The sequence below is a fragment of the Heterocephalus glaber genome, unplaced genomic scaffold (assembly GCF_053883595.1).
Source record: "Heterocephalus glaber isolate CG9 unplaced genomic scaffold, H.glaber_assembly_v1.0 deba00000347, whole genome shotgun sequence".
Taxonomy (NCBI): Eukaryota; Metazoa; Chordata; class Mammalia; order Rodentia; family Bathyergidae; genus Heterocephalus; species Heterocephalus glaber.
Window position 1 is genome coordinate 19819041 of NW_028258143.1, and position 19615 is coordinate 19838655.

At 37.9% G+C, this 19615-nt stretch overlaps 1 pseudogene; it reads right to left on the reverse strand.

The window, feature by feature from the left end:
- Nucleotides 1–16308, reverse strand: part of LOC101702237 (dnaJ homolog subfamily C member 21-like) — a 105902-nt pseudogene extending 89594 nt beyond the window's left edge.
- Nucleotides 16309–19615: the final 3307 nt, after the last annotated feature.

A 19615-nucleotide genomic window follows, 5' to 3' on the forward strand; every position in this document is an offset into this window, starting at 1 on the left:
GCAGCACCACTGAGCTAAATCCCCAGCCCAAGATTTTTAAAAATAATACAGCAAATAAACAGGCTGAACACGCATATCTAAGTTAACCAAGAGAAAGATTAAAAGAAATGGCAAGAAAACTACTTAAACATACTATTCCAGAAATAATACAAGTATGAATTGATAACTTGCAAAGAAGCATATGAAGAACCCAGTCTGGAAGAAGATACAACTGAAGGAAGAGTAGCAGATTTTCTAAAGTGTTTTATGTCATGGAAGAGCTTAATAATAATATTAATTCAGTAAAAACAAGAGTACAAAAGCAAAAAATATTTTTAAATTGCAAAGTTTTGTTTTGTTGCTAATAATGGCCCAAAAAATAACCAATTATTTTGTTACATTTTGTCCATCCTTGGGATCTAAAAATTCTGCACCATCTTTTCTACGAAAGATCCTTCTTTCATGTAGCACCTCCTTTTTTAAAATCCCCTTTTCAAAACTTAGTACAAACAGCAGTCTACAGACTGACTTACAGAGTCCACTTGCCCTTCAGTGTCCATGGGGAATTATTTTGTTTTGAGAAAATAAAATCCTCAGATGCTGAAGTCCCATATAAAATGATGTAGTATTTGCATATAACCTACACATCCTCCAATATACTTTTAAATCATATCATCAGAATTACTTATAAGATCTAATACAATGTCAATGCTATGTAAATAGTTGTTACACTGTAATGTTTAGGCAATAACAAGGAAAATGTTTGTTCACACTCAGCACACAGTTCTTTTTATTATTTTCATCCTTTGTTGGTTGAATTCAGAGATGCAGAACTAAAGGATGTGAAAGTCCAATTGTATGCATCAAAACCATTTGAAACCCTCTCAAAATTAGGAATTGGTTCACATGATCACTAGGATACTAGGATCATCCTCATTTCTTTTAATGTATTGTACAAACCCTTCATTAAATTCTGAAGTTATTTAATCCTTGAATTTAGACATCTGCTCTCTTAAAATGCTTTGATCTTGTCTTTTCTCTTTAAACTTTACAAAACACATCTGAATAGGGATATAGTAATTATTAAATATTTCATCATGGTAAAATTAGACTTTAGGTTGGATCATCATGGGGCACTGATAGATTGATTACCTGCTGGTAAAACATAACTGAACCCAGAAGAGATAACAGAAAGACATCACTGGTAATAAAGAGAAAAGTTCTGGTCTGAGTTTCTGGACTTGGACAGCATTTGTAGAAAGGGTAGTTACTCATTCTAGAAAGTAACACAATCAACTTTGCTCATCAGCACACAATAGGGAAGACAATCCAAAAGTAATAACCTTGAGCTTTGAACTACCTATCATGGTCTGCTGCCAGCAGCTAATTAATGGAGGGATGTTTTGTCTCTGTGATATGTCTAGCCCCTAAACAACCCATGAGAACCAGTTTGCCATCCTAGTTCTAGTTTCCCAGGTACAAGTTGTAGGAGTCTGTCATCCAGGAAAGTGAGGAATGAAGACCCAGAAGGTGTGAAGTAGTGGAAAAACCCAAGCTGACATAAAAAGTTGGCCACACGTAATTCATAAACAGGAAAATCCTCTCCCTCAGAATTAAAAGTTGACGACATAGATGGAGACCAGGTCAAACTAGTCCAGGCCTGCCTTTACTGCAGGAGCTTAGGTTGTGAGCACAGCTGAAGTCATTATTTCTCCAGCCTTCCTTTCTGCTGAAGGACAACAGTACATCCTGCCACACAGGTGTGAAATTCTGGACCAAAGGGGCTGCCAGGGGTGTTCTTATCCATCTCCCCACTTCTGGGATGGAGAGATAATGGAGAACAACAGCATCACTGCACTTTATGGCTCACCCAACCTACATCATCTACATTGTACCATTTCCCAGACAGAGTAAGGAGACCATGTCTGGTTGAGCCTCCTGAGGAGCTGGGCTTGTAGCACATACGTGGCTTCATAAATTGTGCTGCTGTTCCTAGGAAGCTGTCTGTAAATGTGCCTGTGCTTAAGGAAGCAACATCTCTGGAGCACATGCCAATGCAGGTGGAGCTAAATAGCTGCCCTTCACCCTCTGCCTGGATTGGTTTTTGCCAACCCTGGGGATAACAGAATCCCCTTGGGAGATCTTAAAACCCATGCGTGCCTGAACTTACTCACAATCAAATGAATCCTAACCTCTGGGAGAGTTTAGAAGTTCCCTAGACAATTCTAATAGCAGCCAGGGGTGAGGTTGATGATTAAGTGCACTGTTTAATCTAATAAACCTTTTGAAAGTGTCCTCCAAGTCCCTATTCCAAAGCCTTTTGGATACAAACTAATTGTCAGGAGCACAGAGTCACAGCCCCTCTGTTGCTGGGTGGGGGCACTGCCAAGAAGAGTGTGACCACTGAGGTTCTTGCTGTCTCTTGGTTGCCTTCGGACCCTCCCCAGTTAAAGAAGCAACATTTGCGGAGGGTACCTGGCCTGTTGCTATTGCTGTGGCTGTTACTGGGTGATCAGCTTTATCACTAGTCCTCGCCACAGTCCTATGAAGTCACCCTACTTAACACATGAAGAAACCGAGGCCCAGACAGATAAAGAAATTCAAAATTGATTTCTTTTAACTTTCACCTTGGCACCCTGAGCTGTGATGTCCCTAGTTCTCTCTCATCTGAAGCATTTCCACACCCCTGTCTTCTCAGAGACATTGCTATCCAAGAGTCAGAGAGCATGGTTCATCTGTGCCACCCTCCTGCTAACCAGGAAAGTCACTGTCACATGATGTGTGCTGCAGCCATGGACAGGAAACTTTTCCTTGTACAAGGAGCACAAACTGTCCCTTCAAAGGAGTATTCCTTTCCTATAGCAGTTACAAAATAAACCCCAGCTGACTGTAGTCACAGCTGTTCTGAAGCCCAGTGGGTTTTCCCATGAGACTTCACTGTGTCCATTTTTATGGGTCTCTGATAGCTCCCACTCAAGACATAGAATGAAACATTGCAACCTTGTAGAAATCACATCACCATTTTATTGGTGGTGAGAATCAAGAGGATAAGGATGCTCCAGAGGTTAAAACTACCATTTGCTTGCCCTGTTGCTGTTTTATGTAATCAGAGCCTCAGTTTCTCCACCTATGAAAGTCATAATAGCATTTCTTCATTGAGCCAAGGCAAAAAATCTAGTAGAGGTGAAGGGTTTTGCTAAGTACTTAGCTTTCAGTAAGCACATAAGTGTTGGTTATTGTTGTCATCCACTTTTTCCTTTTGCCTAAAAATTCTTCCTCCTTCCCTTCTACTCCCAACTTCTGCTCCACTAATAATGTAGTTGTTATTAGAAAACAAACTCAAGGACTAACGTATTCACCTCCTCCCTGAAGGCATCCTGGGTCCAGTTGTGGAGTTAATTGAGCATCTGTGTGACTTATGTACCATAAGCCCAAATTTCCTCCCTCAGTACAGATCTCATAAACTGTTGGGATCCTGCCATCCATCTCTCCTCTTTAGATGGACTCACGACCAATCCTATCTGCTGCTGTGCTTCCAACTCAGGTTGCTGCAGGACAGGATTTCCCTGCACTTATAATCCATTTGTGATTCCCCTGTTGAAGAGCCTTCCTCAGCTCCAAGTCCAAGTCTACGGGGTGAGGTTCAAGCCGCTGCATCTCCACAGTGACCAACAATCTTCAAAGCCTCTGCCAACAGCTCACCTCTCAGAATCCCACCTGCTTCCCTACCACCATTGCCTCATAGAAGACCTGAAGATCACACTCATCTTGTGAATGAGCTCTGCAAATCTTCTTTTTGAAGTTTTATCTACCCACTGACTCCAAGCAGAGTGACCTTGTCCTTAATTTGGGTCTCTCAATAGACTTTGATCATCACATCTGAATAATTAGTTGTACTACTTCTTATACATCTGCTTCCATCCCAAGGAAAGAAGCAGCATATGAATAATAATAGAAATAGTGAAGGCTTAGATTTGAGTGCTTGCCAGTACTAGGTACCATTCATGGCCCTTTAATACATATTACTAACATAGTTAATCCTCACTTTCCAGCAAGTAGGGAATTTGGAATCATTATTATTCCATAGTAGAGATGAGAAAACTAAGATAAAATGAAACTAAATAATGGCACCAAGATCAAGCATTTAATAAATAGTTTATTTCCAGAGTTTAACATGATACCTGATGTATGCCAGATGCTGGGGAAATTTTCTGGGACCAAAATATTTTGATTCTGGTTAAACTACCCTACATTCCGTGAGGTTCGATACAAAGCCCTCCTGCACTGGTTAATTCATTCACCTGTGGGTGTATGGCTTGTGTGGGAGGCTGAGGCCACATGGTGTGGGACTGGAGCGAGCCCTTAGCTGACAAGCGTCCCCTCTAGGTGCTCAAGTTGGTTGTTCTGTGAATTCATAGCACACAAATATTTTATGACTGCATTTATTCTTCATAACAATATGAATGAGCAACTGAATAAAAGCCAAATCCCTTGTGAAGCCAGAGGAAGAGCGATTAAATTATAATCACCTTGGATTAATTAATCTATAATATTTGCTCTTTATATGAAAGAAGAAAATCAGCCTTCAACATAAAGGTTATGTACTCCTGAGGTCTGTGTCTTAATAAAGGAAAGGCTTGGGGAAAAACTTGACAAGCCCCCAAGATACGACATGTTGTAAATGTAGACAGAAGGTTATTACTGATATAAAATATATTCAATGTAATTATCAGCCACAACAAATAATCAGAGTAATGATAATGAATAATTAACATTTTTAAACTCCTATAGTCATGTGTCTAATAGATAAGTGCACAACATTGAATTAATTTATTGTGATATAGTGTTTTTAGTAATGAAAATTGCCTAATCAAAACATCTCTTCCACGATATTGCCAGATATTGGCATAAATCACTGATAAGGTTTATTTCATTGTGTCCTGATCTAATTGTAGAAGAGATGCTATAAAATATCTGGGAAAAACCTAAGAAGAGAAATTTTAGGAAGAATAAAGTGAAGACAGCCATTGATCTCAGTTCGGGAGGAAACAAATTTAAAGACATTGCTTCAGTCCCTGTAATTAAGGGTTAATAAAGATGTAGGAAGCAAGTGTGCTGACTGGAGGAGAAAGACTGCACGGGGTAAAGAAGGGAGTCTGTGAACCAGATTCTCAGTGCTCATTTTATTCCAAATGCTGCTTCCTCAGGTCTCCCTTTCTGCACAGTGGAAAGGGAAAAGACAAGCTTTGTCTGCAGTGTTGCTGCACAAATCAATGTCACTTCCTCTTGGTGTCCACATCATTTTGTCCACAGGTTGGACTGCAGTGGTCTACTTTTCACATATGCCTTCCACCTCACCAGCATAGCCAGGGCTGTCTTTTGTTCACCTTTCTATCTTCAGAGCTTAGGCTGATGTCCAGATGCTCAGGAAAATCATGGTGAGCAGGCCTACTTACTTCAACCGCTACTGGGAAATATAAATATAAATAAATATAAATGTAAATGTATCTGACATCACTTTTATAGAATCTATTTCCTAGACCACGCACAGTCTGGAGTCACTGAGGAGAAGGACTATGTGAACAATGATTGATTCCACTTCCTAAAGAGATTCTTATGAACGCATAACAGTTAAGACATAGATGAACACCTCTTCTCAGTGTGGAGAACAGTGGTACCAAGTAGGGCGTGACAGCATCTAAGGTGGTAGGTGAGGCCAATGTGTATCTCAGATCTCTTGCTGTTGTTTAAAGGTTTTCCACAACAGCCCTCTTCAGACTCTGTGTGTATGCAAGTCACCAGCAACAGATTCCAATGCAGTAGACTTGGGTTTGGCCTGAGTTCCTGCATTTGTAGGAAGCTCCAAGGTGTTGCCACCAGTCTTCAAATCTCATTTGAGCAGCACAGATCAGCAGAATCTTTTCTTTGCCTTTCCTCTTCTCTGCTTAGCTGCTTTTAGAAATGTTGATATTTGCATAATATATGCATAATTGAGTGAGGACAATGCGCTAATCTCTATTTACTATGGATTTGGTTGTCTTTCTAAGGCAGTTGTAAATAAATAGACATTGCTCACCTGGTATTAGCATAGTCCAGCTGCACGTATGGTAAATCAGAGAAACAAACTGCCTTTACGTTAAGAGCACATCCGTGGTATCCCTGTGTTTCATTTTAAAATGCAAAGGTGTTGAGGTGTGTGGCCTGTGACAACTGGAACATTCCTGCCATGTCAGTTATATAACAGCTTTGTATTAGTAAAAATTAGCATTGTTTTCACACCAACAACTAGAATTTTGCCGAGAGAGTGAACAAGATAAAAAGAATAAGATGAAAAAGAAATAACAAAATGTATCTTAACAATAGCCACCACTTAGTCAATAATTGCTGGAAGGCTGCTTCTGTGTTAAGCACTTTTTCTGAAACTTATTAAAAATTTGACCAAAAAAAAAAAATAAAATAAAATAAAAAAATAAAAATTTGACCAAAGTCATAGGTCTCAGATGCTGCTGCGCCATGATCTGAAACTATGCCTGCATGGTGTCAAGCTTCATAGTTTGAACAACCACAGTAGTTGTCCCACGGCCTCTGCTGGGTGACACATCATGCAAGACACTGCATGTTCATGAAGAATAGGACAGAAGTTCCACTTGTACTGCCCTTTGATTAGATGAGATAAAACCTATTTGTGATGGGAGATATCATCATGGCTCTGTGGCTTCATTTCCAAATAAAGGATAGACACAACATAAAATGGTCCAGAGAAAGAGGAACCTTGGAAACCAGAGATGCTATCTATGGTTTCATGAAGATAGTGAGGACCAATTTAAGTACCAGAGTTTAAAATGATAGTGGGATTTAAATAGAGATAGAGCAAAAAACCACACATGTATAGAATGAGCAAGAATAGGGGCACAAGCAACAGTGAATGGGGAAAACATCTTCCCAGACCAAAGGATTCTGTGTCCCCTAGAAATGTAATTCCTAAGGCTTCATCAGACTCTAAGGGGTGTAAAATCAAAATACAAATTCCCAACCTCTCCATCCCCCAGATGAACAGCCTCAGTTCCTTGGGGGATAAAGTACTACCTGTGTGATATCTAAGCAGCTTCCCTCTAGCAGCCCAAGAGACTCCAGAAGGCAATGAGTGTGTGTGTGTGACCACAAATTCTCCCTTCATATGTCTCCAGCCTTAGTGAAGAGCCTGGCACAGAATTAGGACTCAGAGCTGGAAAGAAAAGTAAATAAAAGTGACCTTGGGAAGCAGAGAGAGATAAGGAGGTTTGCTTCATGAAATGTTAGGAAAAGTTAAATAAACTGCTCGGACTCTTCACTAATGGAAAAGGCAGCTTGGAAAAGTTTTTCCACAGAGTAGTCCCCATCACAAGCATACAGAAGGTGTGGGTCTTTGGGCCAGGAATGAAAGTAGATTGCACCAAATGTGGGTGGACCCATGGACCTTGGTCCTGCCCTGCCTGGGACTGAGCCAGGACCTTGAGGTGAACACAGAGAGGCAAGCGGGACCTGGCTTAATGAAGAACACATTCGTCTCTCTGCTCCCACCCTCAGGGTAGCCCCTGTCCTCCTCTCAATCTCAATGAGGACTCCTAATGGAATCTGTTTCTTTCTTGTTTTTAGATTTCTTGAGGGGCCCAAAGAAATTTGAAAAAAGGAACCTCCATGTTTAGCCTCTATTGATTTATTTTGGTTCCGGTTGGCAGATTTTTTATATAAAAACAAAGAACAAAGTAACTCCCAGGGCTGGCTCGAGCTGATTACATTAGAACCTGTTTCACCACGTGAGTTGGGGAAGGCCTGATTTTCATCTGAGCAGCAAGCCTGAGACCAAGAAACATGCACCTGTACCAGTAGAGGGAAAGAAAACTTAAAACAAAATTTGAAGACATTGTGAAGTAAAATTCTGCCAATTATATCAAGAGTGAAGCAAGTGAGTGATTTTGACTAAAAACAAAGTGGTTGTGTGGCCTACACTGATTGATGGTATTGCTCATTGATTCTCTGCCTTTTGCCAGTGTAGACACACAGCTTCAAAGATGTAGGAACTGTATTTTGCTTAAAATGACTGGAAATGAAATAAAATAAAATAGAATAAAATAAAAGTGACTAATTTAAAAATGGCTTAAATTATTTAAGCAAAAACTAGTTATCTGGAGGTAGCTATGTGAGGCTGCTAAAAAGGATTTATGATTCCATCAGAAACCGAAGTTTCTCCTGGTATTTTTTCTGCCTTCTTTCCCATTTTCTTGTTGCCCATGGTAATAAGAAGCTTGTTCCACCTTCACCATTGTTTTCAAGATCCAGGTAGAGACAGAGAAGGGGCAACCCAGGAGACATGTGTTAGTTGCAGGTGGTCTCTGTTTAAGGAGATTACCTCATAATCTTGTGGACCCAAATTGTTTCCAGCACCATAACAATATATAAATAATTTTCATCAATCCCAAAATTCCCCTGATACCTCTCCCAGTCAAGCTCTACTTCTAGCCCTACTCCAAGCAACCACTGATCTTGGCATTTTCTTAAAGAGTCAACACATCACTTGATTTTGAGAAAGGCCAAGTCACACTTTAGAAATGGAGGGTAACAACTCCATAAACCACAATGAATTGCACACGTGGCCCTGCGGCTCAGAGATCTTTGCCATTGGCAAGATGTAGGTGGCTAAAGGTATGAGGTCTGAATGACTCAGACACAAGTAAGAGGGTAAGAGCCAAAGGATAAGAATCATGGAAAGGAAAATAAGGAGTAATTAATCTGGTGAGAGAGAAATGGACTCTGACAAAGCTTCACAGAAGAGATGCTATGTGTGAGATTCTTAAAAATCTATGGAACTTGCTAGATGCACTAGCAAAGTAGATTTTCTAGGCAAAGAATACCACATACACAAGTACATTCAAGTTTGAAAAAGTACAAACTATTTCTAGCAGGAGTGATTATAAGAAAGATATGTAAGGGCAAAGTGAGTAAGGATTTCATATGCTACATAGTACATTAAAAGTAGGAAAGAGTAATTAAAGAATTTAAAGGACAGGGATTTTGTAATCAGATTTGCATTTTACAAAAGAGACTATAGATAAAATCTAGAAGATTGGAAGAGATTAGATTTAAGGTAGTAAGAAACTGACACAATGATCTAGGTAAGAAGCCAAACAAGCCTGAGATTAGAGAGTAGGGAGAAGGCAGAGGGACTCTAATGAAGATACTAAGGAGGTAGATTCAGCATGTTATATAAATCAAGCAAAGTCATGCAGCAAAGAAGCAAAGCAGAAATTCTAACAAGGTCGTGTAACTTTGATCAATTTAGAGAATCTTGGCCCTCAATCTTCTTATTTTTAAGGTAAGGCTAACAATAACTTGATATTGAGAGATAGCTTTCCTTAGATCTCTCAGCTTTCTGTGCATTTTGAGAGCAAGACACTAATTACCTTTTGCTTTGGAATGTCTTTTCAAGAATATTTGTATAATGAACACCCTTGGAAGACAATCTATATCTCCTTTCTGAGCAAAGGATGGGCATTCTTATTCATATTATAAAAGATTTAGTACACACAGTTCAGAGTCTCCCATAACTCAACCTGCTATGTGTGTATGTGTCATCTGCCTCCTTTCTACTACTCTGTGGGAACTGGAGCTGGGGAAATTGGCACAAAAATGCTGACATTTTGGCTACTTCTACAGCTCTGAGTAATACACTGCCTATTGTCTCTTCCACAGGAAACTTATATCTTCTACCAACACCCATAAAATAGTGGCAAACAAATGCATGAGCTTTCCAGGAGGGAAGATCTCAGACCCATCACAGTTCTTAACATCTGTTTCATAAATGTTGCAGTAAGATTAAGTAGGTTACTATTTGTAGAGCCCTTGACCAATATCTTGCATATGGCAAGCACAGCGCTAGGATCTCTTTAGTGAGTCCACAAGGATAAGATCATTAAAGTATGGCTTCTGAAACCTGACTATCTAGGTGCAAACCCAACTCTGGCTCTGACTTCCACTGAGCTTGGGACAGTCAGTCATTTCACTTCTGTATCTCACTTTCCTCAAGACTTTAATGAGATAACACCCATGTAATGCTTACAACACAGCCTACACATAGTAAGGTTTAACTGTGTAGCCAGTCTTGTTATCATAGTTATTATTAGAGGAGACAACCATTATCCATAAAAACAGAACCATGAATTGAACACATTTCCAGAAGTTGTCAACCAGCATTACCTATTTATGGACATCAGTACAATTCCAGTCTTAAAAGAATGATGATGATAATGATAAGTAACAAATGCTAAGCATTTTTATGTGTTGGGTACTATGCTATTCACTTTATATGCTCTACCTTAATAACTATTCAAAGCAATCCCAAATGATACTTATTTTTAAAATATTAAAGAAATAGTCGAGTAGGGACTTAACCTCAAGTACACCTGAATTTTATTTCTTCAAGACAATAAAACATTATCCTCAGGCTGAGGGTGCAGCTCAGTGGCAGAATTTTTGCCTACCACACACAAAGCCCTGGGTCACATCCTTGTCACGGCAAAAACCAAACCAAACAAACAAAAGCCAAAAAACATTATCTTCAAACTACAACTGGTCCTATGGCATCAGCATGGAGGTTTGTTCCTTTTAATTGAATTGTATTCCAATTTCATCTAAAGAAACTCATAGATAAACCCTCTGGGGTACTCAGACCTGAACCACTTTACCTTACCACTTTTTAAACTTTCATATGTCTGACCTTCTTTTTTTTTTGGTACTGGAGATTGAACTCGGGACTTTGCACTTGTGAGGCAGGCACCAGAACCACTGAGCTAAATCCCCAGCCTTGTCTGACCTTCTTGACTCTCTATCAGCTACTGTCTAAGAGCAGAGATTGCTTATGCCTTAAAAGAGGAAATAAGCCACCCCTCTTTATTCCTGCAGAAGGGCCAGATGAAACCCTTCTTGTGTTGGCTGGGCCACTTCAAGTCAACTAAAATCTCTCATTAATACATGACATTCATTGCCTATAAAATTAGTTGATCCAGTGGTACAGTGATAGCTTCATGGATGCCACATAGACCTACATTCCAGACAGTCTGTTCTATCATCTTCACCATGTTCCATCTGTTCTTTATTTTCTCATTATCATAAGAAGCTCCAGAAGTTATCTCCCCATGACCTATCAGTCTGAATTATCTCTCTTATTCATGTTCAGACTAATAAGTGGAAAGGAATTGGACATTATGAGAACTGACTTAAACCAATCAGTATTCACACCAGAGGATGGCATCAACTTCACCTGAACCACATAATCAAACAAATAAGTATGAAAACCTTGATGAAACTGATGTACCATTTGGAGGGAATAAATGTTGGTTAGACAGTCAATAGTGTTGGCTCCAACTGATTGAAAAATAAAAAACATTGTGCTTGCTTGCTCATTAAATTCCTCATATAGAGTCTACAGAGTGCTGGTACCACTTTTCCAGATGAAGAAAGCATATAAGCTGGGAAGGAAAATAACATACTTTCCATGTTATCTGCTAAGCTACTGCCAGAGATGTGTCTAGGCGAAGCTATAGTACTAAATGCAGAATCTTCCATTTTATCCTATGGTCGTTTCCAGACAAATCCTAATCATTTTGACTCCTAGAGTGAAATGGATTAGGCTCAAGTTAGGAGCAGTGCAACACACTCCTGGAGAAACTGAGGCTCCGATTCATACTAACTTGTATAAGGTTAGTAAATGATAAGGCAGAGATCCAGAACTAAATATTGAATTGTACACTAACTTCATTCACTTCCTGAGGAGCAGATCGGGTAAGGGCTTAACATTTTGTTTCCCAGCACCAGCTTAATGAGATAGTGTAGCTGAACCACAGTAGGCATGCAGAGAAAGCATGCAAAGCCCAGAGGTGCTTGAGGACAGGCATAGTCACACAGCAGAAAGAGCTAGGATAAGAACTCTCCTGGCTTGGGAGTTGTAATAGGGTGTGATGAATATTTGTTACAAAATAACACTGTACTGTAAAAACTTTTTTATTCTTTTGGTAAAACTATCTACTTGTATATCTAATAGGGAACAATTTTTAAAGAGAAAAAACCAGCCTGTAAATCAAATGTGAGGATTTTTTTTTTAAGAAAAACATTGAGAATGCTGCCTGCAGCAATTAAATATTCCATGCTACAAAGTTCCTCTCCTATTTACTTTATTGAATAGATGGAGGCCCAAGTTAGCAAAGCCTTTGCCTTCTTATTAAGCCACTTCATCAACAGTTGCCTAAAGGGATTCAACGAAAGTGGTTTAGTGTCTTTTTTTTTCCTTCAGATTTTCCACATTTTTTTCATGGAGATGTGCAGTCGAAAGCATTTCCCAAAGTTGAGAAAAATTTAAAAGCAAATACTGGACAAAATGTTGCAACCACTAAGAATTTATCCTTTGTCCCAAATATAATAAATTCCTAGATGAAATATTTTCATTTTACAAAATCTAGAATAGCTGCATAATCCATAACAAGTTGAAAAGCATTGCTTTCTTTTTGATCAAGGACATGGTAATTTGACCTAAGATTTCAATTCTGTATATCACATTGAATGCCTGTACTATATTTGATATTTATCTTAGTAAGTCCCCAAGTTATAAAGATGGGCTATTGAACACTTTTGTTTGAGTTAATAGCATTTATTGTCACAAAAAAGATTACTAAGACCTTTTACATGTAAGAAACACAGTTTATATTCATTTATCCAATCAGAAGAAGCCATTGATCACTGATAGAAATATAATACATTGTGTGCCTAATGGCAGGCAGGGCGGAGACTGGTAATAACTGCGACATCAAATACTGACCTTGGTTCCCAATACAGAAGCAGATGTATCTGTAATTAGTAAGTTCTCTCTCAGAAGTCATAGTGAATGCCTTTCAAATTTCCTGAGCAGCTTACGTTAACATCAAGGATGAGCCCTCTTAAAGAAGTACAGTGTATACTAGGAAATCATTCAGGCAAAAGAGAAAACCCAGGGCAAAGAGGCAGGAAAAGCAATAAAAGAGCAGTTCCCTGAGTAACTCTGTGGAGCAGGGGCAGATGGACTGTGAGAGCACCTTTACAGCCATGCAGCACCACCACCCTTTATTCTCATTTCAGGTGAGACTGAGACTCAGATGTGAATTGATTTACCTAAGGTAGACTTTCTCCGAGGGCGATGTGCACGTATCCAGTAAGCACACAAGACGATGTGCATCATCATTAGCCATCAGGGAAAAGGGAATCAAAACCCCAATGAGATACCATTTTACATGTACTAGGAAGCTACAACATCAGCAACAAAACAAGCAAACAAAAATAGTAGGTGTTTGTGAGCATGTAGAGAAATCAGAATCTTTAAACATAATTGAATGTTAAATGGTACAGCTAGTTTTGAAAATAGTCTGGCAGTTCCTCAAATGGTTAACCTACCACTTACCATGTGAACCAACAACTCTATTCTTGGGAAGAATAGGAGTGAAAGAAAATTCTCACATTAAAGCTGGTATACAAACATTCACGCCAGTATTATTCGTAGCAGCCAAAAAGTGAAAGCAATCCAAATATTTATTACCTGATTCACAGATAAATAAAATGTGATTTATCCATACCATAGATTATTTATCAGCTATACAAGGAATGAAATACTGATTCATGCTACAACATGGATGAACTTTGAAAACATACTAAGTCAAAGAATTACTTAAAGGACCACATGTTACAATATTTCGTTTGTAATGTCCAGTATAGGCTAATCTACAGAGACAGAAAGTACATTAATGGCTGCCTGGGGCTGGGACAGATGGGTAAGGATCTGAGTTTCTTTTCAGGGTAATGCGAATACTCTCAAATTGACTGTCGTGCTAGTTATGCAACTCTATGAGAATACTGAAGGCCATTGGTATTTTACATTTCAAATGTGTGTATTGTATGGCATATGAATTAATCTCAATAAAACGGCTGAAAAATTAAATGCTGAGATCCCTGTGTTTAGATTTTCATCCAAAGGACCTTTACTTTCAATATCTAGTGCAAAGTAGCCAAGTGCTAAAATAGCAGATTTATTTGTACACACACTCACACAGACTTATGCACCCCTGCATACATACACATGCATATTTATACATCTATTCATATACACACATATGCATACACACAAACACACTCATGTATACACTCACACAGACTCACATACACATGCATACACGTACCCCTATAAATACATGCAGCTATGCATACAAACATACAACACTCACACAGACTCATACAGATGCATGCACACATATACTCAAACCCACATAGACACACACACACACATACACACACCTACTGTGGCACTCTGGCTTTCCATTTGGGGCAGCAGTTGGGGTTGCAGGTACACAACTAGAGATCACCAGAGACTGATAGAAATCTGTACCAAAACAACTGTCTGTCTTTTTCCACTGGAATGGGAAATGAGGAATGAAGAATGAAAGAAGGCAAGGTAGCTCTTTGAACTTCTCACTCACTGCATGTGTAGGACTTGGGTCCCACTTCAGCAGCCTCCACACAGGCCTCAGGAGTGAAAGAAATACTAACAATAAGGCTGCTATTCACTTTTTTATCTTTATTCATATATTTTAGTTTATTGGTACATGTGTGTGATATATGATGTTTATATTTCTTGCTGGGAGTTGGCACAGGTACATAGAAAATCTTAATTCCTTGTTTCATTCCCTTTCCCTTCCCTCTGTCTTTCCCCTTCACCTATCTCTTGGTATCCTTTTTTTTGTTTTGGGGGGGATTTTTTGGTACTGGGGATCGAGCTCAGGTCTTTGCACTTACGCAGCAGGCAGCGAAATCACTGAGCTAAATCCCTGGCCTGGTATCCTTTTTTTGTACATGCTTGCAGTATATAATGTTTGTATAATCTGTCCATCCAGTGTGTGAAGTTGGTACATACACATAGCACATCCCAATTCCTTTTGGTTCAATCCCTATCCCTCCTATCCCACCCCTCCCTCAATCTCTTGATCCTCTTCCACTTTGAAAAAGATCTATCTCCCTACATCCTATTATCTATCTTTATTTTGCTCTTTATTTTTACTCTGGGTTTCTCATATAACAGAATCTATGTGATATTTAATATTTATATTAATATTTATATTGTTTTATTAATATTTACCTAAATTATGATCTCAAGGTGCATCTATTTTCCTACAAATGACTCAAGTTTATCTTTCTTTATGTCACAGTAGTACTCCATTGAGTGTAAATAACTCATTTTCTTTACCCATTCATTTGTTGATGGACATATAGGCCACATCCAAGATTTAGCTATTATGAACTGAGCTGCAATAAACATGAATATGAATGTTATCCCTGTAATATGATGTCTTGAATTCATCTTGGAAGATACCTAGAAGGGGAACAGGTGGGTCAAATGTAATTTCTAGTTTCAGTTTTTTGAAGAATTTCCATAACAATTTCCACAGTGGTTGTATTAGTTTACATTACCACATACAGTGCAGATGAGTTCTTTGCTCCTCATAGTCTTATCATCATTTGTTATTATTTGACTTCTTAATGTAGCCATTTCTTCTGGGGTAAGATGGAATCTGTGTTGTTTTAATTTGCATTTCTCTAATGGCCATAGATGTTGATTACGTCATGTACTTCTTCTGTGAAGGGTCTATTCATTTCACTTGCCCAATTTTTATAAGATTTTTATTTCAGGAGAATCTCATTTTTTGAGGTCTTTATATATTCTATATTTGAGTCTTCTGTCTAAGGAATCACTGGAAAAATGTTTTCCCATTCTGTAGGTTGTCTTTTCACTCTGTTGGTTATTTCTTTTGCTGTGCAGAAGCTTTTTAATTTGTTATGATCTCATTTGTTGATTCTTGGAACTATTTCCTATGCAAGTGAGATTCTGTTTAGAAAGTCCTTGTCTACACCCAAGAGTTTCACCTATTTTGTATTCTAGCAGGTTAAGTTTCTGATTTAACATTTAGCTCTTTTAATCCACCTTGATTTTAGCCTAGTACAAGGTGAGAGATCTGGGTCTAGATTCAATCTTCTGCATGTAGATAGCCAATATTTCAAACACCATTTATTAAAGAGGCTATCTTCCTTCCAGTGTGTGTGTTTTGGGCCCTTTGTCAAAGATCAAATAATTGAATATTCTTGGAGCTGTTTCTGCAACCTCTGTTCTCTTCCACGTGCCTGTTCCATATGCCAGTACCATGCTGTTTTGATCACAGTAGCTTTGTAATTAAACTTTAGGTCCAGGATGGCGATGCCACCCACTTTCCTCTTTTTATCCATGATTGCTTTTGCTATTTTAGGTCTCTCTCTTCTGGTTCCATATTAATTTTAGAATTGTTTTTTCCAGTTCTGTGAGAAAGGCTATTGGAATTTTGATTGGTATTGTGCTAAATCTGTATGTGAATTTTGGAAATATGTCCATTTTTAACATAATATTGTGCTTATTCAGGAACAGGGGATAGATTTCCATTTTGTTGATGTCCTCTTAAATTCCTTTTTTCAGAGTACAATAGTTTTTGTTGTAAAAGTCTTTCACTTCCTTAGGTACATTAATTCCGAAGTATTCGATTATTCTTTGTGCTATTGTGAATGTTATTTTCCCCTGATTTCTTTCTCAGTGGATTCATTATTAGTATACAGGAATGTTATTGATTTTTGTGTGTTGACTTTGGATCTTGCTACATTACTAAATTTGGTTATTAATTATAAGAGTCTTTTGGTGCATTTTTGGGGACCTTCTATGTAGAGGATAATGTCATCTCCAAATAATTATAATTGGACATATCCCTTTTATTTCTTTTTCTTGCTTATTTGTTCTTACTAATGTTTTGAGTACTATGTTGAGCAGGAGAGATGATAGTGGCCGTCCTTGTCTTGTTTCTGATTTTTAGAGGGAAAGCTTTCACCTTTTCCCCATTTAATGTAATGTTGGCAGTAGATTTATCATAAATGACTTTTATCGCTTTGAGATAAGGTCCTTCTACATTTATTTTTATGGGGTTTTTATCATGAAAGGATGTTGGATTTTGTAGAAGGCTTTTTCTGCATCTATTAAGATGATCATGTGATTTTTGTCCTTTGTTCTGTTTATATGATGTATTGCATTTATTGGTTTGCATATGTTAAACCATCCTTGTATCCCTGGGATGAAGTTTAAATGGTCATGATGTAGGACCTTTTTGGTGATTTACTGTATTCTATTTGTCAGTACCTTATTGAGGATTTTTGCATCTATATTTATTAAAGAGATTGGTGTATAGATCTCTTTTTTGGCTTGAGCCTTACCTGGTTTTCAAATCAGGGTAATGGTAGTTCCCAGGTATGAGTTTGGGAGTACTCCTTTCCTTGCAATTTCATTAAAAGCCTGAGAAGTACTGGTGTTAGAACTTCCTTGAAGTTTTTGTAGAATTCTGCAATGAACCCATCCAGATCTGGACTTTTCTGAGTTGGTAGATTATTTATTACTGCTTCAATTCCATTGTCTGTTATTAGATTATTCAGGGTTCTTTAAACTCCTTGGTTCAATTTTGGTAATCCATATGTGTCTAGGAATCTATCCATTTCTCCTGAATTCTACAATTTATTGGTCTACAGGTTTGAGCAATACTTGGTAATAATGTTTTTATTTCAGCAGTATCTGTTGTGATTTCCCTTTTTCATGGCTAATTGCCTTGATTTGGCCCTTTTCTCTCTTTTTGTTGGTTAAATTGGCTAAGAGTTTATCTATTTTGTTTATTTTTTCATAGAATCAACTCTTAGATTCATTAATTCTTTGTATTGTTTCCTTGCTCTCAATTTCACTGGTTTCCTGCTCTGATCTACTTTGTATTACCTTGTACTCCTGCTCTTTCCTACTTTGTATTACCTTTTAATTTGGATTGTTATACTTTCTCTAGGACCTTGACATGCATTTTTAGGTTGTGTGTGTGTGTGTGTGTGTGTGTGTGTGTGCGTGCTCACTATGTTTTGGTGATGTGGGCATTCAGAGCTATAAACTTCCCTCTTAGGACTGCTTTCATTGTGTCCCTTAGGTGTGTTGTACTGGCATCAATTAGTTTGAGAAACTTTCTTATTTCTTCCTTTTGTAACCCACTGTTTAGTTAAGAATGTATTGTTCCCATGAATTTGCATAATTTCTGTTTTCTTTTGTTATTGATTTCTAATTACATTGTGCTGTGGTCTGATAATATGCATGGTATAATTTCAATTACTTTACCTTTACTTAAGGTTGATTTATCAGCTAGTATGTAGTCTGTTTTGGAGAAACTTCCATGTGTATTCTGCTGCTGTTGGGTAAAACACTATATGAGATATTTATTAAGTCCCTTTGAAGGTTATGTTCAACCTTCGATATTTCTTTATGGATTTTTCGTCTAGTTGATCTATTTGTGAGAGTAAGGTATTGAGATCCCCCACTATAATTGTATTTATGTTTATCTGATATTTTATGCCCAGTAGTACCTGTTTTGCGAAGTCAGACACGCCATTATTCAGTGCATATATGTTAATGATCATTACCTTTCACTGTTGGATTGTTCCCTTAACCAACATATAGTAATCTTCTTTTCCTCTTTTGACCAGTTTTGGTTTGAAGTCCATTTTGTCTGTATGTAAGTTAGCTACATCTGCTCTGTTGTGTGTGTGTGGGTTATGTTGCATGGACTATTGTTTTCCATCCTCTGATTTTAGCCTATCAGTTTCTTGTTAGCTTCATTATCTCTGTTTAGGGTATCCTTGAGAGTTTCTTGACTTGATGGTTTAGTGGTCATGGATTTATTTATGTATTCTTTGTTATGAAAATATCTCTTTTCTGCATCAAAATTGAAAGATAGTTTTGCAAAGAATGTCAGCCTACTTAGAAATTGTTTTCTTGGGCTGGGGATTTAGCTCAGTGTTTCTGCCACCTGCCTTGCACAAGGTCCCGAAAGTTTGATCCCCAGTAACAAAAAAAAACAAAAAAGAAATTGTTTTGTTTTAGGATTTGACACATTTTACTTCGAACTCTCCTGGCCTTTAAGGTTTTTGTTGAGAAATCAGTTATAGTTCTAATGAGTTTCCCTTTATAAGTAATTTGTTGCTTTTCTCTAACCACTTTTAAGATTTTGCCCTTGTGTTAAACTTCTAGGATTTGACTATGATGTGCTGTGAAAGGTACTTTTCTGATTGTGGCTATGTTCCTTGTTTATCTGTATGTTAAATTATTTTACTTTTTTGAAAAACTTTCTGCTATTAATTCAGTAAACAGGTTTTTATGCCATTTGTGCTACCTTCTGATTTTTCACTAATTCCAGTCAATCTTAAATTGGTCTTTTTTGTGTCATCTAGGAGCTGTTGGATCCATTTTTTATGTTCTCTTGTTGTTTTGAGGTATCTCTCACTAATTGGTCACTGACAACAGCAGTCTTTTGGTTCTGAGACTCTGTCCTCACATTAGTAACTTCTACTGCTCATACTTTCACAGAATTTTTAACCTTCTGAATTTTTATTTACAGTTCGTTTATGGACTTTACTTCTTTTCTGTTCTGGTCATGCATATTTTGCATCATTTTGTTTAGTTCTTCTGTCTTCTCACTAATATCTTCTTTAG